A 23009-nucleotide genomic window follows, 5' to 3' on the forward strand; every position below is an offset into this window, starting at 1 on the left:
GACATTGAAGGAGGAGCTAACACGGAGCGATTCCGCTAGGCATGTGGGACTTGTGGATGGAGCCCTTAATTCGCTTAACAAGGATTCACGGGTGGTCAATCTGTTGAAATCAGAGCACTACATTTTGGCCACCGTGCTCGATCCTAGATTTAAAGCCTACCTTGGATCTCTCTTTCCGGCAGACACAAGTCTGCTGGGGTTGAAAGACCTGCTGGTGAGAAAATTGTCAAGTCAAGCGGAACGCGACCTGTCAACAACATCTCCTCCTTCACATTCTCCCGCAACTGGGGGTGCGAGGAAAAGGCTCAGAATTCCGAGCCCACCCGCTGGCGGTGATGCAGGGCAGTCTGGAGCGACTGCTGATGCTGACATCTGGTCCGGACTGAAGGACCTGACAACCATTACGGACATGTCGTCTACTGTCACTGCATATGATTCTCTCAACATTGATAGAATGGTGGAGGATTATATGAGTGACCGCATCCAAGTAGGCACGTCACACAGTCCGTACTTATACTGGCAGGAAAAAGAGGCAATTTGGAGGCCCTTGCACAAACTGGCTTTATTCTACCTAAGTTGCCCTCCCACAAGTGTGTACTCCGAAAGAGTGTTTAGTGCCGCCACTCACCTTGTCAGCAATCGGCGTACGAGGTTACATCCAGAAAATGTGGAGAAGATGATGTTCATTAAAATGAATTATAATCAATTCCTCCGCGGAGACATTGACCAGCAGCAATTGCCTCCACAAAGTACACAGGGAGCTGAGATGGTGGATTCCAGTGGGGACAAATTGATAATCTGTGAGGAGGGGGATGTACACGGTGATATATCGGAGGATGATGATGAGGTGGACATCTTGCCTCTGTAGAGCCAGTTTGTGCAAGGAGAGATTAATTGCTTCTTTTTTGGTGGGGGTCCAAACCAACCCGTCATTTCAGTCACAGTCGTGTGGCAGACCCTGTCACTGAAATGATGGGTTGGTTAAAGTGTGCATGTCCTGTTTATACAACATAAGGGTGGGTGGGAGGGCCCAAAGACAATTCCATCTTGCACCTCTTTTTTCTTTTCTTTTTCTTTGCGTCATGTGCTGTTTGGGGAGGGTTTTTTGGAAGGGACATCCTGCGTGACACTGCAGTGCCACTCCTAGATGGGCCCGGTGTTTGTGTCGGCCACTAGGGTCGCTAATCTTACTCACACAGCTACCTCATTGCGCCTCTTTTTATCTTTGCGTCATGTGCTGTTTGGGGAGGGTTTTTTGGAAGGGACATCCTGCGTGACACTGCAGTGCCACTCCTAGATGGGCCCGGTGTTTGTGTCGGCCACTAGGGTCGCTAATCTTACTCACACAGCTACCTCATTGCGCCTCTTTTTTTCTTTGCGTCATGTGCTGTTTGGGGAGGGTTTTTTGGAAGGGACATCCTGCGTGACACTGCAGTGCCACTCCTAGATGGGCCCGGTGTTTGTGTCGGCCACTAGGGTCGCTTATCTTACTCACACAGCTACCTCATTGCGCCTCTTTTTTTCTTTGCGTCATGTGCTGTTTGGGGAGGGTTTTTTGGAAGGGACATCCTGCGTGACACTGCAGTGCCACTCCTAGATGGGCCCGGTGTTTGTGTCGGCCACTAGGGTCGCTAATCTTACTCACACAGCTACCTCATTGCGCCTCTTTTTTTCTTTGCGTCATGTGCTGTTTGGGGAGGGTTTTTTGGAAGGGACATCCTGCGTGACACTGCAGTGCCACTCCTAGATGGGCCCGGTGTTTGTGTCGGCCACTAGGGTCGCTAATCTTACTCACACAGCTACCTCATTGTGCCTCTTTTTTTCTTTGCGTCATGTGCTGTTTGGGGAGGGTTTTTTGGAAGGGACATCCTGCGTGACACTGCAGTGCCACTCCTAGATGGGCCCGGTGTTTGTGTCGGCCACTAGGGTCGCTTATCTTACTCACACAGCTACCTCATTGCGCCTCTTTTTTTCTTTGCGTCATGTGCTGTTTGGGGAGGGTTTTTTGGAAGGGACATCCTGCGTGACACTGCAGTGCCACTCCTAGATGGGCCCGGTGTTTGTGTCGGCCACTAGGGTCGCTAATCTTACTCACACAGCTACCTCATTGCGCCTCTTTTTTTCTTTGCGTCATGTGCTGTTTGGGGAGGGTTTTTTGGAAGGGACATCCTGCGTGACACTGCAGTGCCACTCCTAGATGGGCCCGGTGTTTGTGTCGGCCACTAGGGTCGCTAATCTTACTCACACAGCTACCTCATTGCGCCTCTTTTTTTCTTTGCATCATGTGCTGTTTGGGGAGGGTTTTTTGGAAGGGACATCCTGCGTGACACTGCAGTGCCACTCCTAGATGGGCCCGATATTTGTGTCGGCCACTAGGGTCGCTAATCTTACTCACACAGCTACCTCATTGCGCCTCTTTTTTTCTTTGCGTCATGTGCTGTTTGGGGAGGGTTTTTTGGAAGGGACATCCTGCGTGACACTGCAGTGCCACTCCTAGATGGGCCCGGTGTTTGTGTCGGCCACTAGGGTCGCTTATCTTACTCACACAGCGACCTCGGTGCAAATTTTAGGACTAAAAATAATATTGTGAGGTGTGAGGTATTCAGAATAGACTGAAAATGAGTGTAAATTATGGTTTTTGAGGTTAATAATACTTTGGGATCAAAATGACCCCCAAATTCTATGATTTAAGCTGTTTTTTAGTGTTTTTTGAAAAAAACACTCGAATCCAAAACACACCCGAATCCGACAAAAAAAATTCGGTGAGGTTTTGCCAAAACGCGGTCGAACCCAAAACACGGCCGCGGAACCGAACCCAAAACCAAAACACAAAACCCGAAAAATTTCAGGCGCTCATCTCTATTCTGCACATATATAAGGTTAGAACAGCAGAGTTATTCAGGGTTATAGGATGTGTGGGGATGGAGTAAGGTTAGGACTTAGTGTTTGGTATACAGAAGTGCAATATCTTGAGACCTATATTCTGGTTGCTATTTGCAGTTTACAGCATGTTTCTGTGCATATATAAGGATAGAACAGCAGAGTTATTCAGGGTTACAGGATGTGAGGGGATGGAGAAAGGTTAGGACTTAGTGTTTGGTATCCAGAAGTGCAATATCTTGAGACCTATGGCCCTCATTCCGAGTTGTTCGCTCAGAGATTTTCATCGCATCGCAGTGAGAATTCTCTTAGTGCGCATGCGCAATGTTCGCACTGCGACTGCGCCAAGTAACTTTACTATGAAGAAAGTAAGTTTACTCACGGCTTTTTCATCGCTCCGACGTTCGCATTGTGATTGACAGGAAATGGGTGTTACTGGGCGGATGCACAGTGTTTTAGGGGCGTGTGGCTGAAAACGCTACCGTTTCCGGAAAAAACGCAGGAGTGGCCAGGGAAACGGTGGGTGTGCCTGGGCGAACGCTGGGTGTGTTTATGACGTCAGCCAGGAACGAAAAGCACTGAACTGATCGCACAGGCAGAGTAAGTCTGAAGCTACTCTAAAACTGCTAACTCGTTTGTGATCGCAATATTGCGCAGACATCGGTCGCACATTTAAGAAGCTAAGATTCACTCCCAGTAGGCGGCGGCTTAGCGTGTGTAACTCTGCTACATTCGCCTTGCGAGCGATCAACTCGGAATGAGGGCCAATATTCTGGTTGCTATTTGCAGTGTATAGCATGTTTCTGCACATATATAAGGATAGAACAGCAGAGTTATTCAGGGTTACAGGATGTGAGGGGATGGAGTAAGGTTAGGACTTAGTGCTTGGTAACCAGAAGTGCAGTATCTTGAGATCTACATTCAGGTTGCTATTTGCAGTTTATAGCATGTTTCTGCACATATATAAGTATAGAACAGCAGAGTTATTCAGGGTTACAGGATGTGAGGGGATGGAGTAAGGTTAGGACTTAGTGTTTGGTATACAGAAGTGCAATATCTTGAGACCTATATTCTGGTTGCTATTTGCCGTTTACAGCATGTTTCTGCACATATATAAGGATAGAACAGCAGAGTTATTCAGGGATACAGGATGTGAGGGGATGGAGTAAGGTTAGGACTTAGTGTTTGGTATCCAGAAGTGCAATATCTTGAGACCTATATTCTGGTTGCTATTTGCAGTATATAGCATGTTTCTGCACATATATAAGGATAGAACAGCAGAGTTATTCAGGGTTACAGGATGTGAGGGGATGGAGTAAGGTTAGGACTTAGTGTTTGGTAACCAGAAGTGCAATATCTTGAGACCTATATTCTGGTTGCTATTTGCAGTATATAGCATGTTTCTGCACAGATATAAGGATAGAACAGCAGAGTTATTCAGGGTTACAGGATGTGAGGGGATGGAGTAAGGTTAGGACTTAGTGTTTGGTAACCAGAAGTGCAGTATCTTGAGATCTACATTCAGGTTGCTATTTGCAGTTTATAGCATGTTTCTGCACATATATAAGTATAGAACAGCAGAGTTATTCAGGGTTACAGGATGTGAGGGGATGGAGTAAGGTTAGGACTTAGTGTTTGGTATACAGAAGTGCAATATCTTGAGACCTATATTCTGGTTGCTATTTGCCGTTTACAGCATGTTTCTGCACATATATAAGGATAGAACAGCAGAGTTATTCAGGGATACAGGATGTGAGGGGATGGAGTAAGGTTAGGACTTAGTGTTTGGTATCCAGAAGTGCAATATCTTGAGACCTATATTCTGGTTGCTATTTGCAGTATATAGCATGTTTCTGCACATATATAAGGATAGAACAGCAGAGTTATTCAGGGTTACAGGATGTGAGGGGATGGAGTAAGGTTAGGACTTAGTGTTTGGTAACCAGAAGTGCAATATCTTGAGACCTATATTCTGGTTGCTATTTGCAGTATATAGCATGTTTCTGCACATATATAAGGATAGAACAGCAGAGTTATTCAGGGTTACAGGATGTGAGGGGATGGAGTAAGGTTAGGACTTAGTGTTTGGTAACCAGAAGTGCAATATCTTGAGACCTATATTCTGGTTGCTATTTGCAGTGTATAGCATGTTTCTGCACATATATAAGGATAGAACAGCAGAGTTATTCAGGGTTACAGGATGTGAGGGGATGGAGTAAGGTTAGTACTTAGTGTTTGGTATACAGAAGTGCAATATCTTGAGACCTATATTCTGGTTGCTATTTGCCGTTTACAGCATGTTTCTGCACATATATAAGGATAGAACAGCAGAGTTATTCAGGGTTACAGGATGTGAGGGGATGGAGTAAGGTTAGGACTTAGTGTTTGGTAACCAGAAGTGCAATATCTTGAGACCTATATTCTGGTTGCTATGTGCAGTATATAGCATGTTTCTGCACATATATAAGGATAGAACAGCAGAGTTATTCAGGGTTACAGGATGTGAGGGGATGGAGTAAGGTTAGGACTTAGTGTTTGGTATACAGAAGTGCAATATCTTGAGACCTATATTCTGGTTGCTATGTGCAGTATATAGCATGTTTCTGCACATATATAAGGATAGAACAGCAGAGTTATTCAGGGTTACAGGATGTGAGGGGATGGAGTAAGGTTAGGACTTAGTGCTTGGTATCCAGAAGTGCAATATCTTGAGACCTATATTCTGGTTGCTATGTGCAGTATATAGCATGTTTCTGCACATATATATGGATAGAACAGCAGAGTTATTCAGGGTTACAGGATGTGAGGGGATGGAGTAAGGTTAGGACTTAGTGTTTGGTAACCAGAAGTGCAATATCTTGAGACCTATATTCTGGTTGCTAATTGCAGTTTATAGCATGTTTCTGCACATATATAAGGATAGAACAGCAGAGTTATTCAGGGTTACAGGATGTGAGGGGATGGAGTAAGGTTAGGACTTAGTGTTTGGTAACCAGAAGTGCAGTATCTTGAGACCTATATTCTGGTTGCTATGTGCAGTATATAGCATGTTTCTGCACATATATAAGGATAGAACAGCAGAGTTATTCAGGGTTACAGGATGTGAGGGGATGGAGTAAGGTTAGGACTTAGTGTTTGGTATCCAGAAGTGCAGTATCTTGAGACCTATATTCTGGTTGCTATTTGCAGTTTATAGCTTGTTTCTGCACATATATAAGGATAGAACAGCAGAGTTATTCAGGGTTACAGGATGTGAGGGGATGGAGTAAGGTTAGGACTTAGTGTTTGGTATCCAGAAGTGCAATATCTTGAGACCTATATTCTGGTTGCTATGTGCAGTTTATAGCATGTTTCTGCACATATATAAGGATAGAACAGCAGAGTTATTCAGGGTTACAGGATGTGAGGGGATGGAGTAAGGTTAGGACTTAGTGTTTGGTATCCAGAAGTGCAATATCTTGAGACCTATATTCTGGTTGCTATGTGCAGTTTATAGCATGTTTCTGCACATATATAAGGATAGAACAGCAGAGTAATTCAGGGTTACAGGATGTGAGGGGATGGAGCAAGGTTAGGACTTAGTGTTTGGTAACCAGAAGTGCAATATCTTGAGACCTATATTCTGGTTGCTATTTGCAGTTTATAGCATGTTTCTGCACATATATAAGGATAGAACAGCAGAGTTATTCAGGGTTACATGATGTGAGGGGATGGAGTAAGGTTAGGACTTAGTGTTTGGTAACCAGAAGTGCAATATCTTGAGACCTATATTCTGGTTGCTATGTGCAGTTTATAGCATGTTTCTGCACATATATAAGGATAGAACAGCAGAGTTATTCAGGGTAACAGGATGTGAGGGGATGGAGTAAGGTTAGGACTTAGTGTTTGGTAACCAGAAGTGCAATATCTTGCGACCTATATTCTGGTTGCTATGTGCAGTTTATAGCATGTTTCTGCACATATATAAGGATAGAACAGCAAAGTTATTCAGGGTTACAGGATGTGAGGGGATGGAGTAAGGTTAGGACTTAGTGTTTGGTATACAGAAGTGCAATATCTTGAGACCTATATTCTGGTTGCTATTTGCAGTTTATAGCATGTTTCTGCACATATATAAGGATAGAACAGCAGAGTTATTCAGGGTTACAGGATGTGAGGGGATGGAGTAAGGTTAGGACTTAGTGTTTGGTATACAGAAGTGCAATATCTTGAGACCTATATTCTGGTTGCTATTTGCAGTTTATAGCATGTTTCTGCACATATATAAGGATAGAACAGCAGAGTTATTCAGGGTTACAGGATGTGAGGGGATGGAGTAAGGTTAGGACTTAGTGCTTGGTATCCAGAAGTGCAATATCTTGAGACATATATTCTGGTTGCTATGTGCAGTATATAGCATGTTTCTGCACATATATAAGGATAGAACAGCAGAGTTATTCAGGGTTACAGGATGTGAGGGGATGGAGTAAGGTTAGGACTTAGTGCTTGATATCCAGAAGTGCAATATCTTGAGACGTATATTCTGGTTGCTATGTGCAGTTTATAGCATGTTTCTGCACATATATAAGGATAGAACAGCAGAGTTATTCAGGGTTACAGGATGTGAGGGGATGGAGCAAGGTTAGGACTTAGTGTTTGGTAACCAGAAGTGCAATATCTTGAGACCTATATTCTGGTTGCTATGTGCAGTTTATAGCATGTTTCTGCACATATATAAGGATAGAACAGCAGAGTTATTCAGGGTTACAGGATGTGAGGGGATGGAGCAAGGTTAGGACTTAGTGTTTGGTAACCAGAAGTGCAATATATTGAGACCTATATTCTGGTTGCTATGTGCAGTTTATAGCATGTTTCTGCACATATATAAGGATAGAACAGCAGAGTTATTCAGGGTTACAGGATGTGAGGGGATGGAGCAAGGTTAGGACTTAGTGTTTGGTAACCAGAAGTGCAATATCTTGAGACCTATATTCTGGTTGCTATGTGCAGTTTATAGCATGTTTCTGCACATATATAAGGATAGAACAGCAGAGTTATTCAGGGTTACAGGATGTGAGGGGATGGAGTAAGGTTAGGACTTAGTGTTTGGTAACCAGAAGTGCAATATCTTGAGACCTATATTCTGGTTGCTATGTGCAGTTTATAGCATGTTTCTGCACATATATAAGGATAGAACAGCAGAGTTATTCAGGGTTACAGGATGTGAGGGGATGGAGTAAGGTTAGGACTTAGTGTTTGGTATCCAGAAGTGCAATATCTTGAGACCTATATTCTGGTTGCTATTTGCAGTTTATAGCATGTTTCTGCACATATATAAGGATAGAACAGCAGAGTTATTCAGGGTTACAGGATGTGAGGGGATGGAGTAAGGTTAGGATTTAGTGTTTGGTATACAGAAGTGCAATATCTTGAGACCTATATTCTGGTTGCTATTTGCAGTTTATAGCATGTTTCTGCACATATATAAGGATAGAACAGCAGAGTTATTCAGGGTTACAGGATGTGAGGGGATGGAGTAAGGTTAGGACTTAGTGTTTGGTATACAGAAGTGCAATATCTTGAGACCTATATTCTGGTTGCTATTTGCAGTTTATAGCATGTTTCTGCACATATATAAGGATAGAACAGCAGAGTTATTCAGGGTTACAGGATGTGAGGGGATGGAGTAAGGTTAGGACTTAGTGCTTGGTATCCAGAAGTGCAATATCTTGAGACATATATTCTGGTTGCTATGTGCAGTATATAGCATGTTTCTGCACATATATAAGGATAGAACAGCAGAGTTATTCAGGGTTACAGGATGTGAGGGGATGGAGTAAGGTTAGGACTTAGTGCTTGATATCCAGAAGTGCAATATCTTGAGACGTATATTCTAGTTGCTATGTGCAGTTTATAGCATGTTTCTGCACATATATAAGGATAGAACAGCAGAGTTATTCAGGGTTACAGGATGTGAGGGGATGGAGCAAGGTTAGGACTTAGTGTTTGGTAACCAGAAGTGCAATATCTTGAGACCTATATTCTGGTTGCTATGTGCAGTTTATAGCATGTTTCTGCACATATATAAGGATAGAACAGCAGAGTTATTCAGGGTTACAGGATGTGAGGGGATGGAGCAAGGTTAGGACTTAGTGTTTGGTAACCAGAAGGGCAATATATTGAGACCTATATTCTGGTTGCTATGTGCAGTTTATAGCATGTTTCTGCACATATATAAGGATAGAACAGCAGAGTTATTCAGGGTTACAGGATGTGAGGGGATGGAGTAAGATTAGGACTTAGTGTTTGGTAACCAGAAGTGCAATATCTTGAGACCTATATTCTGGTTGCTATTTGCAGTTTATAGCATGTTTCTGCACATATATAAGGATAGAACAGCAGAGTTATTCAGGGTTACAGGATGTGAGGGGATGGAGTAAGGTTAGGACTTAGTGTTTGGAAACCAGAAGTGCAATATCTTGAGACCTATATTCTGGTTGCTATGTGCAGTTTATAGCATGTTTCTGCACATATATAAGGATAGAACAGCAGAGTTATTCAGGGTTACAGGATGTGAGGGGATGGAGTAAGGTTAGGACTTAGTGTTTGGTATCCAGAAGTGCAATATCTTGAGACCTATATTCTGGTTGCTATTTGCAGTTTATAGCATGTTTCTGCACATATATAAGGATAGAACAGCAGAGTTATTCAGGGTTACAGGATGTGAGGGGATGGAGTAAGGTTAGGATTTAGTGTTTGGTAACCAGAAGTGCAATATCTTGAGACCTATATTCTGGTTGCTATTTGCAGTGTATAGCATGTTTCTGCACATATATAAGGATAGAACAGCAGAGTTATTCAGGGTTACAGGATGTGAGGGGATGGAGTAAGGTTAGGACTTAGTGTTTGGTAACCAGAAGTGCAATATCTTGAGACCTATATTCTGGTTGCTATTTGCAGTTTATAGCATGTTTCTGCACATATATAAGGATAGAACAGCAGAGTTATTCAGGGTTACAGGATGTGAGGGGATGGAGTAAGGTTAGGACTTAGTGTTTGGTAACCAGAAGTGCAATATATTGAGACCTATATTCTGGTTGCTATGTGCAGTTTATAGCATGTTTCTGCACATATATAAGGATAGAACAGCAGAGTTATTCAGGGTTACAAGATGTGAGGGGATGGAGTAAGGTTAGGACTTAGTGCTTGGTATCCAGAAGTGCAATATCTTGAGACCTATATTCTGGTTGCTATTTGCAGTGTATAGCATGTTTCTGCACATATATAAGGATAGAACAGCAGAGTTATTCAGGGTTACAGGATGTGAGGGGATGGAGCAAGGTTAGGACTTAGTGTTTGGTAACCAGAAGTGCAATATCTTGAGACCTATATTCTGGTTGCTATTTGCAGTATATAGCATGTTTCTGCACATATATAAGGATAGAACAGCAGAGTTATTCAGGGTTACAGGATGTGAGGGGATGGAGTAAGGTTAGGACTTAGTGTTTGGTAACCAGAAGTGCAATATCTTGAGACCTATATTCTGGTTGCTATGTGCAGTTTATAGCATGTTTCTGCACATATATAAGGATAGAACAGCAGTGTTATTCAGGGTTACAGGATGTGAGGGGATGGAGTAAGGTTAGGACTTAGTGTTTGGTATCCAGAAGTGCAATATCTTGAGACCTATATTCTGGTTGCTATTTGCAGTTTATAGCATGTTTCTGCACATATATAAGGATGGAACAGCAGAGTTATTCAGGGTTACAGGATGTGAGGGGATGGAGTAAGGTTAGGACTTAGTGTTTGGTAACCAGAAGTGCAATATCTTGAGACCTATATTCTGGTTGCTATTTGCACTGTATAGCATGTTTCTGCACATATATAAGGATAGAACAGCAGAGTTATTCAGGGTTACAGGATGTGAGGGGATGGAGCAAGGTTAGGACTTAGTGTTTGGTATCTAGAAGTGCAATATCTTGAGACCTATATTCTGGTTGCTATTTGCAGTTTATAGCATGTTTCTGCACATATATAAGGATAGAACAGCAGAGTTATTCAGGGTGACAGGATGTGAGGGGATGGAGTAAGGTTAGGACTTAGTGCTTGGTAACCAGAAGTGCAATATCTTGAGACCTATATTCTGGTTGCTATGTGCAGTTTATAGCATGTTTCTGCACATATATAAGGATAGAACAGCAGATTCATTCAGGGTTACAGGATGTGAGGGGATGGAGTAAGGTTAGGACTTAGTGCTTGGTATACAGAAGTGCAATATCTTGAGACCTATATTCTGGTTGCTATGTGCAGTGTATAGCATGTTTCTGCACATATATAAGGATAGAACAGCAGAGTTATTCAGGGTTACAGGATGTGAGGGGATGGAGTAAGGTTAGGACTTAGTGCTTGGTATCCAGAAGTGCAATATCTTGAGACCTATATTCTGGTTGCTATGTGCAGTTTATAGCATGTTTCTGCACATATATAAGGATAGAACAGCAGAGTTATTCAGGGTTACAGGATGTGAGGGGATGGAGTAAGGTTAGGACTTAGTGTTTGGTATACAGAAGTGCAATATCTTGAGACATATATTCTGGTTGCTATGTGCAGTTTATAGCATGTTTCTGCACATATATAAGGATAGAACAGCAGAGTTATTCAGGGTTACAGGATGTGAGGGGATGGAGTAAGGTTAGGACTTAGTGTTTGGTAACCAGAAGTGCAATATCTTGAGACCTATATTCTGGTTGCTATGTGCAGTTTATAGCATGTTTCTGCACATATATAAGGATAGAACAGCAGAGTTATTCAGGGTTACAGGATGTGAGGGGATGGAGTAAGGTTAGGACTTAGTGTTTGGTAACCAGAAGTGCAGTATCTTGAGACCTATATTCTGGTTGCTATGTGCAGTTTATAGCATGTTTCTGCACATATATAAGGATAGAACAGCAGAGTTATTCAGGGTTACAAGATGTGAGGGGATGGAGTAAGGTTAGGACTTAGTGTTTGGTATACAGAAGTGCAATATCTTGAGACCTATATTCTGGTTGCTATGTGCAGTATATAGCATGTTTCTGTACATATATAAGGATAGAACAGCAGAGTTATTCAGGGTTACAGGATGTGAGGGGATGGAGTAAGGTTAGGACTTAGTGCTTGGTATACAGAAGTGCAATATCTTGAGACCTATATTCTGGTTGCTATGTGCAGTTTATAGCATGTTTCTGCACATATATAAGGATAGAACAGCAGAGTCATTCAGGGTTACAGGATGTGAGGGGATGGAGCAAGGTTAGGACTTAGTGTTTGGTATCTAGAAGTGCAATATCTTGAGACCTATATTCTGGTTGCTATGTGCAGTTTATAGCATGTTTCTGCACATATATAAGGATAGAACAGCAGAGTTATTCAGGGTTACAGGATGTGAGGGGATGGAGTAAGGTTAGGACTTAGTGTTTGGTATCTAGAAGTGCAATATCTTGAGACCTATATTCTGGTTGCTATGTGCAGTTTATAGCATGTTTCTGCACATATATAAGGATAGAACAGCAGAGTTATTCAGGGTTACAGGATGTGAGGGGATGGAGTAAGGTTAGGACTTAGTGTTTGGTAACCAGAAGTGCAATATCTTGAGACCTATATTCTGGTTGCTATGTGCAGTTTATAGCATGTTTCTGCACATATATAAGGATAGAACAGCAGAGTTATTCAGGGTTACAGGATGTGAGGGGATGGAGCAAGGTTAGGACTTAGTGTTTGGTAACCAGAAGTGCAATATCTTGAGACCTATATTCTGGTTGCTATTTGCAGTTTATAGCATGTTTCTGCACATATATAAGGATAGAACAGCAGAGTTATTCAGGGTTACAAGATGTGAGGGGATGGAGTAAGGTTAGGACTTAGTGTTTGGTATACAGAAGTGCAATATCTTGAGACATATATTCTGGTTGCTATGTGCAGTTTATAGCATGTTTCTGCACATATATAAGGATAGAACAGCAGAGTTATTCAGGGTTACAGGATGTGAGGGGATGGAGTAAGGTTAGGACTTAGTGCTTGGTATACAGAAGTGCAATATCTTGAGACCTATATTCTGGTTGCTATGTGCAGTTTATAGCATGTTTCTGCACATATATAAGGATAGAACAGCAGAGTCATTCAGGGTTACAGGATGTGAGGGGATGGAGTAAGGTTAGGACTTAGTGTTTGGTAACCAGAAGTGCAATATCTTGAGACCTATATTCTGGTTGCTATGTGCAGTGTATAGCATGTTTCTGCACATATATAAGGATAGAACAGCAGAGTTATTCAGGGTTACAGGATGTGAGGGGATGGAGTAAGGTTAGGACTTAGTGTTTGGTATCCAGAAGTGCAATATCTTGAGACCTATATTCTGGTTGCTATTTGCAGTTTATAGCATGTTTCTGCACATATATAAGGATAGAACAGCAGAGTTATTCAGGGTTACAGGATGTGAGGGGATGGAGTAAGGTTAGGACTTAGTCCTTGGTATCCAGAAGTGCAATATCTTGAGACCTATATTCTGGTTGCTATTTGCAGTTTATAGCATGTTTCTGCACATATATAAGGATAGAACAGCAGAGTTATTCAGGGTTACAGGATGTGAGGGGATGGAGTAAGGTTAGGACTTAGTGTTTGGTAACCAGAAGTGCAATATCTTGAGACCTATATTCTGGTTGCTATTTGCAGTTTATAGCATGTTTCTGTACATATATAAGGATAGAACAGCAGAGTTATTCAGGGTTACAGGATGTGAGGGGATGGAGTAAGGTTAGGACTTAGTGTTTGGTAACCAGAAGTGCAATATCTTGAGACCTATATTCTGGTTGCTATGTGCAGTTTATAGCATTTTTCTGCACATATGTAAGGATAGAACAGCAGAGTTATTCAGGGTTACAGGATGTGAGGGGATGGAGTAAGGTTAGGACTTAGTGCTTGGTATCCAGAAGTGCAATATCTTGAGACCTATATTCTGGTTGCTATTTGCAGTTTATAGCATGTTTCTGCAGATATATAAGGATAGAACAGCAGAGTTATTCAGGGTTACAGGATGTGAGGGGATGGAGTAAGGTTAGGAATAAGTGTTTGGTAACCAGAAGTGCAATATCTTGAGACCTATATTCTGGTTGCTATTTGCAGTTTATAGCATGTTTCTGCACATATATAAGGATAGAACAGCAGAGTTATTCAGGGTTACAGGATGTGAGGGGATGGAGTAAGGTTAGGACTTAGTGTTTGGTAACCAGAAGTGCAATATCTTGAGACCTATATTCTGGTTGCTATTTGCAGTATATAGCATGTTTCTGCACATATATAAGGATAGAACAGCAGAGTTATTCAGGGTTACAGGATGTGAGGGGATGGAGTAAGGTTAGGACTTAGTGTTTGGTATCCAGAAGTGCAATATCTTGAGACCTATATTCTGGTTGCTATGTGCAGTTTATAGCATGTTTCTGCACATATATAAGGATAGAACAGCAGAGTTATTCAGGGTTACAGGATGTGAGGGGTGGAGTAAGGTTAGGACTTAGTGTTTGGTAACCAGAAGTGCAATATCTTGAGACCTATATTCTGGTTGCTATGTGCAGTTTATAGCATTTTTCTGCACATATGTAAGGATAGAACAGCAGAGTTATTCAGGGTTACAGGATGTGAGGGGATGGAGTAAGGTTAGGAATAAGTGTTTGGTAACCAGAAGTGCAATATCTTGAGACCTATATTCTGGTTGCTATGTGCAGTTTATAGCATGTTTCTGCACATATATAAGGATAGAACAGCAGAGTTATTCAGGGTTACAGGATGTGAGGGGATGGAGTAAGGTTAGGACTTAGTGTTTGGTATCCAGAAGTGCAATATCTTGAGACCTATATTCTGGTTGCTATTTGCAGTTTATAGCATGTTTCTGCAGATATATAAGGATAGAACAGCAGAGTTATTCAGGGTTACAGGATGTGAGGGGATGGAGTAAGGTTAGGACTTAGTGTTTGGTATCCAGAAGTGCAATATCTTGAGACCTATATTCTGGTTGCTATTTGCAGTTTATAGCATGTTTCTGCACATATATAAGGATAGAACAACAGAGTTATTCAGGGTTACAGGATGTGAGGGGATGGAGTAAGGTTAGTACTTAGTGCTTGGTATACAGAAGTGCAATATCTTGAGACCTATATATTGGTTGCTATGTGCAGTTTATAGCATGTTTCTGCACATATATAAGGATAGAACAACAGAGTTATTCAGGGTTACAGGATGTGAGGGGATGGAGTAAGGTTAGGACTTAGTGTTTGGTAACCAGAAGTGCAATTTCTTGAGACCTATATTCTGGTTGCTATGTGCAGTTTATAGCATGTTTCTGCACATATATAATGATAGAACAGCAGAGTTATTCAGGGTTACAGGATGTGAGGGGATGGAGTAAGGTTAGGACTTAGTGTTTGGTAACCAGAAGTGCAATATCTTGAGACCTATATTCTGGTTGCTATGTGCAGTTTATAGCATTTTTCTGCACATATGTAAGGATAGAACAGCAGAGTTATTCAGGGTTACAGGATGTGAGGGGATGGAGTAAGGTTAGGAATAAGTGTTTGGTAACCAGAAGTGCAATATCTTGAGACCTATATTCTGGTTGCTATTTGCAGTATATAGCATGTTTCTGCACATATATAAGGATAGAACAGCAGAGTTATTCAGGGTTACAGGATGTGAGGGGATGGAGTAAGGTTAGTACTTAGTGCTTGGTAACCAGAAGTGCAATATCTTGAGACCTATATTCTGGTTGCTATTTGCAGTATATAGCATGTTTCTGCACATATATAAGGATAGAACAGCAGAGTTATTCAGGGTTACAGGATGTGAGGGGATGGAGTAAGGTTAGGACTTAGTGTTTGGTAACCAGAAGTGCAATATCTTGAGACCTATATTCTGGTTGCTATGTGCAGTTTATAGCATGTTTCTGCACATATATAAGGATAGAACAGCAGAGTTATTCAGTGTTACAGGATGTGAGGGGATGGAGCAAGGTTAGGACTTAGTGTTTGGTAACCAGAAGTGCAATATCTTGAGACCTATATTCTGGTTGCTATGTGCAGTTTATAGCATGTTTCTGCACATATATAAGGATAGAACAGCAGAGTTATTCAGGGTTACAGGATGTGAGGGGATGGAGCAAGGTTAGGACTTAGTGTTTGGTAACCAGAAGTGCAATATCTTGAGACCTATATTCTGGTTGCTATGTGCAGTTTATAGCTTGGTTCTGCACATATATAAGGATAGAACAGCAGAGTTATTCAGGGTTACAGGATGTGAGGGGATGGAGTAAGGTTAGGACTTAGTGTTTGGTAACCAGAAGTGCAATATCTTGAGACCTATATTCTGGTTGCTATGTGCAGTTTATAGCATGTTTCTGCACATATATAAGGATAGAACAGCAGAGTTATTCAGGGTTACAGGATGTGAGGGGATGGAGCAAGGTTAGGACTTAGTGTTTGGTAACCAGAAGTGCAATATCTTGAGACCTATATTCTGGTTGCTATTTGCAGTATATAGCATGTTTCTGCACATATATAAGGATAGAACAGCAGAGTTATATAGGGTTACAGGATGTGAGGGGATGGAGAAAGGTTAGGACTTAGTGTTTGGTAACCAGAAGTGCAATATCTTGAGACCTATATTCTGGTTGCTATTTGCAGTATATAGCATGTTTCTGCACATATATAAGGATAGAACAACAGAGTTATTCAGGGTTACAGGATGTGAGGGGATGGAGTAAGGTTAGGACTTAGTGCTTGGTATCCAGAAGTGCAATATCTTGAGACCTATATTCTGGTTGCTATTTGCAGTTTATAGCATGTTTCTGCACATATATAAGGATAGAACAGCAGAGTTATTCAGGGTTACAGGATGTGAGGGGATGGAGTAAGGTTAGGACTTAGTGTTTGGTAACCAGAAGTGCAATATCTTGAGACCTATATTCTGGTTGCTATGTGCAGTTTATAGCATGTTTCTGCACATATATAAGGATAGAACAGCAGAGTTATTCAGGGTTACAGGATGTGAGGGGATGGAGTAAGGTTAGGACTTAGTGTTTGGTAACCAGAAGTGCAATATCTTGAGACCTATATTCTGGTTGCTATGTGCAGTTTATAGCATTTTTCTGCACATATATAAGGATAGAACAGCAGAGTTATTCAGGGTTACAGGATGTGAGGGGATGGAGTAAGGTTAGGACTTAGTGTTTGGTAACCAGAAGTGCAATATCTTGAGACCTATATTCTGGTTGCTATTTGCAGTTTATAGCATGTTTCTGCACATATATAAGGATAGAACAGCAGAGTTATTCAGGGTTACAGGATGTGAGGGGATGGAGTAAGGTTAGGAATAAGTGTTTGGTAACCAGAAGTGCAATATCTTGAGACCTATATTCTGGTTGCTATGTGCAGTTTATAGCATGTTTCTGCACATATGTAAGGATAGAACAGCAGAGTCATTCAGGGTTACAGGATGTGAGGGGATGGAGTAAGGTTAGGACTTAGTGTTTGGTAACCAGAAGTGCAATATCTTGAGACCTATATTCTGGTTGCTATGTGCAGTTTATAGCATGTTTCTGCACATATATAATGATAGAACAGCAGAGTTATTCAGGGTTACAGGATGTGAGGGGATGGAGTAAGGTTAGGACTTAGTGTTTGGTATACAGAAGTGCAATATCTTGAGACCTATATTCTGGTTGCTATTTGCAGTTTATAGCATGTTTCTGCACATATATAAGGATAGAACAGCAGAGTTATTCAGGGTTACAGGATGTGAGGGGATGGAGTAAGGTTAGGACTTAGTGCTTGGTATCCAGAAGTGCAATATCTTGAGACCTATATTCTGGTTGCTATTTGCAGTTTATAGCATGTTTCTGCACATATATAAGGATAGAACAGCAGAGTTATTCAGGGTTACAGGATGTGAGGGGATGGAGTAAGGTTAGGACTTAGTGTTTGGTAACCAGAAGTGCAATATCTTGAGACCTATATTCTGGTTGCTATGTGCAGTTTATAGCATTTTTCTGCACATATGTAAGGATAGAACAGCAGAGTTATTCAGGGTTACAGGATGTGAGGGGATGGAGTAAGGTTAGGACTTAGTGCTTGGTATCCAGAAGTGCAATATCTTGAGACCTATATTCTGGTTGCTATTTGCAGTTTATAGCATGTTTCTGCACATATATAAGGATAGAACAGCAGAGTTATTCAGGGTTACAGGATGTGAGGGGATGGAGTAAGGTTAGGAATAAGTGTTTGGTAACCAGAAGTGCAATATCTTGAGACCTATATTCTGGTTGCTATTTGCAGTTTATAGCATGTTTCTGCACATATATAAGGATAGAACAGCAGAGTTATTCAGGGTTACAGGATGTGAGGGGATGGAGTAAGGTTAGGACTTAGTGTTTGGTAACCAGAAGTGCAATATCTTGAGACCTATATTCTGGTTGCTATTTGCAGTATATAGCATGTTTCTACACATATATAAGGATAGAACAGCAGAGTTATTCAGGGTTACAGGATGTGAGGGGAAGGAGCAAGGTTAGGACTTAGTGTTTGGTATCTAGAAGTGCAATATCTTGAGACCTATATTCTGGTTGCTATGTGCAGTTTATAGCATGTTTCTGCACATATATAAGGATAGAACAGCAGAGTTATTCAGGGTTACAGGATGTGAGGGGATGGAGTAAGGTTAGGACTTAGTGTTTGGTAACCAGAAGTGCAATATCTTGAGACCTATATTCTGGTTGCTATTTGCAGTGTATAGCATGTTTCTGCACATATATAAGGATAGAACAGCAGAGTTATTCAGGGATACAGGATGTGAGGGGATGGAGTAAGGTTAGGACTTAGTGTTTGGTAACCAGAAGTGCAATATCTTGAGACCTATATTCTGGTTGCTATTTGCAGTTTATAGCATGTTTCTGCACATATATAAGGATAGAACAGCAGAGTTATTCAGGGTTACAGGATATTAGGGGATGGAGTAAGGTTAGGACTTAGTGTTTGGTATCCAGAAGTGCAATATCTTGAGACCTATATTCTGGTTGCTATGTGCAGTTTATAGCATGTTTCTGCACATATATAAGGATAGAACAGCAGAGTTATTCAGGGTTACAGGATGTGAGGGGATGGAGTAAGGTTAGGACTTAGTGTTTGGTAACCAGAAGTGCAATATCTTGAGACCTATATTCTGGTTGCTATTTGCAGTATATAGCATGTTTCTGCACATATATAAGGATAGAACAGCAGAGTTATTCAGGGTTACAGGATGTGAGGGGATGGAGTAAGGTTAGGACTTAGTGTTTGGTAACCAGAAGTGCAATATCTTGAGACCTATATTCTGGTTGCTATGTGCAGTTTATAGCATGTTTCTGCACATATATAAGGATAGAACAGCAGAGTTATTCAGGGTTACAGGATGTGAGGGGATGGAGTAAGGTTAGGACTTAGTGTTTGGTAACCAGAAGTGCAATATCTTGAGACCTATATTCTGGTTGCTATTTGCAGTATATAGCATGTTTCTACACATATATAAGGATAGAACAGCAGAGTTATTCAGGGTTACAGGATGTGAGGGGATGGAGCAAGGTTAGGACTTAGTGTTTGGTATCCAGAAGTGCAATATCTTGAGACCTATATTCTGGTTGCTATGTGCAGTTTATAGCATGTTTCTGCACATATATAAGGATAGAACAGCAGAGTTATTCAGGGTTACAGGATGTGAGGGGATGGAGCAAGGTTAGGACTTAGTGTTTGGTAACCGGAAGTGCAATATCTTGAGACCTATATTCTGGTTGCTATTTGCAGTATATAGCATGTTTCTGCACATATATAAGGATAGAACAGCAGAGTTATTCAGGGTTACAGGATGTGAGGGGATGGAGTAAGGTTAGGACTTAGTGTTTGGTAACCAGAAGTGCAATATCTTGAGACCTATATTCTGGTTGCTATGTGCAGTTTATAGCATGTTTCTGCACATATATAAGGATAGAACAGCAGAGTTATTCAGGGTTACAGGATGTGAGGGGATGGAGTAAGGTTAGGACTTAGTGTTTGGTAACCAGAAGTGCAATATCTTGAGACCTATATTCTGGTTGCTATTTGCAGTTTATAGCATGTTTCTGCACATATATAAGGATAGAACAGCAGAGTTATTCAGGGTTACAGGATGTGAGGGGATGGAGTAAGGTTAGGACTTAGTGCTTGGTAACCAGAAGTGCAATATCTTGAGACCTATATTCTGGTTGCTATGTGCAGTATATAGCATGTTTCTGCACATATATAAGGATAGAACAGCAGAGTTATTCAGGGTTACAGGATGTGAGGGGATGGAGTAAGGTTAGGACTTAGTGCTTGGTATCCAGAAGTGCAATATCTTGAGACCTATATTCTGGTTGCTATGTGCAGTTTATAGCATGTTTCTGCACATATATAAGGATAGAACAGCAGAGTTATTCAGGGTTACAGGATGTGAGGGGATGGAGTAAGGTTAGGACTTAGTGTTTGGTAACCAGAAGTGCAATATCTTGAGACCTATATTCTGGTTGCTATGTGCAGTTTATAGCATGTTTCTGCACATATATAAGGATAGAACAGCAGAGTTATTCAGGGTTACAGGATGTGAGGGGATGGAGTAAGGTTAGGACTTAGTGTTTGGTATCCAGAAGTGCAATATCTTGAGACCTATATTCTGGTTGCTATTTGCAGTTTATAGCATGTTTCTGCACATATATAAGGATAGGACAGCAGAGTTATTCAGGGTTACAGGATGTGAGGGGATGGAGTAAGGTTAGGACTTAGTGTTTGGTAACCAGAAGTGCAATATCTTGAGACCTATATTCTGGTTGCTATGTGCAGTGTATAGCATGTTTCTGCACATATATAAGGATAGAACAGCAGAGTTATTCAGGGTTACAGGATGTGAGGGGATGGAGTAAGGTTAGGACTTAGTGTTTGGTATCCAGAAGTGCAATATCTTGAGACCTATATTCTGGTTGCTATTTGCAGTTTATAGCATGTTTCTGCACATATATAAGGATAGAACAGCAGAGTTATTCAGGGTTACAGGATGTGAGGGGATGGAGTAAGGTTAGGACTTAGTCCTTGGTATCCAGAAGTGCAATATCTTGAGACCTATATTCTGGTTGCTATTTGCAGTTTATAGCATGTTTCTGCACATATATAAGGATAGAACAGCAGAGTTATTCAGGGTTACAGGATGTGAGGGGATGGAGTAAGGTTAGGACTTAGTGTTTGGTAACCAGAAGTGCAATATCTTGAGACCTATATTCTGGTTGCTATTTGCAGTTTATAGCATGTTTCTGTACATATATAAGGATAGAACAGCAGAGTTATTCAGGGTTACAGGATGTGAGGGGATGGAGTAAGGTTAGGACTTAGTGTTTGGTAACCAGAAGTGCAATATCTTGAGACCTATATTCTGGTTGCTATGTGCAGTTTATAGCATTTTTCTGCACATATGTAAGGATAGAACAGCAGAGTTATTCAGGGTTACAGGATGTGAGGGGATGGAGTAAGGTTAGGACTTAGTGCTTGGTATCCAGAAGTGCAATATCTTGAGACCTATATTCTGGTTGCTATTTGCAGTTTATAGCATGTTTCTGCAGATATATAAGGATAGAACAGCAGAGTTATTCAGGGTTACAGGATGTGAGGGGATGGAGTAAGGTTAGGAATAAGTGTTTGGTAACCAGAAGTGCAATATCTTGAGACCTATATTCTGGTTGCTATTTGCAGTTTATAGCATGTTTCTGCACATATATAAGGATAGAACAGCAGAGTTATTCAGGGTTACAGGATGTGAGGGGATGGAGTAAGGTTAGTACTTAGTGCTTGGTAACCAGAAGTGCAATATCTTGAGACCTATATTCTGGTTGCTATTTGCAGTATATAGCATGTTTCTGCACATATATAAGGATAGAACAGCAGAGTTATTCAGGGTTACAGGATGTGAGGGGATGGAGTAAGGTTAGGACTTAGTGTTTGGTAACCAGAAGTGCAATATCTTGAGACCTATATTCTGGTTGCTATGTGCAGTTTATAGCATGTTTCTGCACATATATAAGGATAGAACAGCAGAGTTATTCAGTGTTACAGGATGTGAGGGTATGGAGCAAGGTTAGGACTTAGTGTTTGGTAACCAGAAGTGCAATATCTTGAGACCTATATTCTGGTTGCTATGTGCAGTTTATAGCATGTTTCTGCACATATATAAGGATAGAACAGCAGAGTTATTCAGGGTTACAGGATGTGAGGGGATGGAGCAAGGTTAGGACTTAGTGTTTGGTAACCAGAAGTGCAATATCTTGAGACCTATATTCTGGTTGCTATGTGCAGTTTATAGCTTGGTTCTGCACATATATAAGGATAGAACAGCAGAGTTATTCAGGGTTACAGGATGTGAGGGGATGGAGTAAGGTTAGGACTTAGTGTTTGGTAACCAGAAGTGCAATATCTTGAGACCTATATTCTGGTTGCTATGTGCAGTTTATAGCATGTTTCTGCACATATATAAGGATAGAACAGCAGAGTTATTCAGGGTTACAGGATGTGAGGGGATGGAGCAAGGTTAGGACTTAGTGTTTGGTAACCAGAAGTGCAATATCTTGAGACCTATATTCTGGTTGCTATTTGCAGTATATAGCATGTTTCTGCACATATATAAGGATAGAACAGCAGAGTTATATAGGGTTACAGGATGTGAGGGGATGGAGAAAGGTTAGGACTTAGTGTTTGGTAACCAGAAGTGCAATATCTTGAGACCTATATTCTGGTTGCTATTTGCAGTATATAGCATGTTTCTGCACATATATAAGGATAGAACAACAGAGTTATTCAGGGTTACAGGATGTGAGGGGATGGAGTAAGGTTAGGACTTAGTGCTTGGTATCCAGAAGTGCAATATCTTGAGACCTATATTCTGGTTGCTATTTGCAGTTTATAGCATGTTTCTGCACATATATAAGGATAGAACAGCAGAGTTATTCAGGGTTACAGGATGTGAGGGGATGGAGTAAGGTTAGGACTTAGTGTTTGGTAACCAGAAGTGCAATATCTTGAGACCTATATTCTGGTTGC

Source organism: Pseudophryne corroboree, assembly GCF_028390025.1.
Source record: "Pseudophryne corroboree isolate aPseCor3 chromosome 3 unlocalized genomic scaffold, aPseCor3.hap2 SUPER_3_unloc_26, whole genome shotgun sequence".
Taxonomy (NCBI): domain Eukaryota; kingdom Metazoa; phylum Chordata; class Amphibia; order Anura; family Myobatrachidae; genus Pseudophryne; species Pseudophryne corroboree.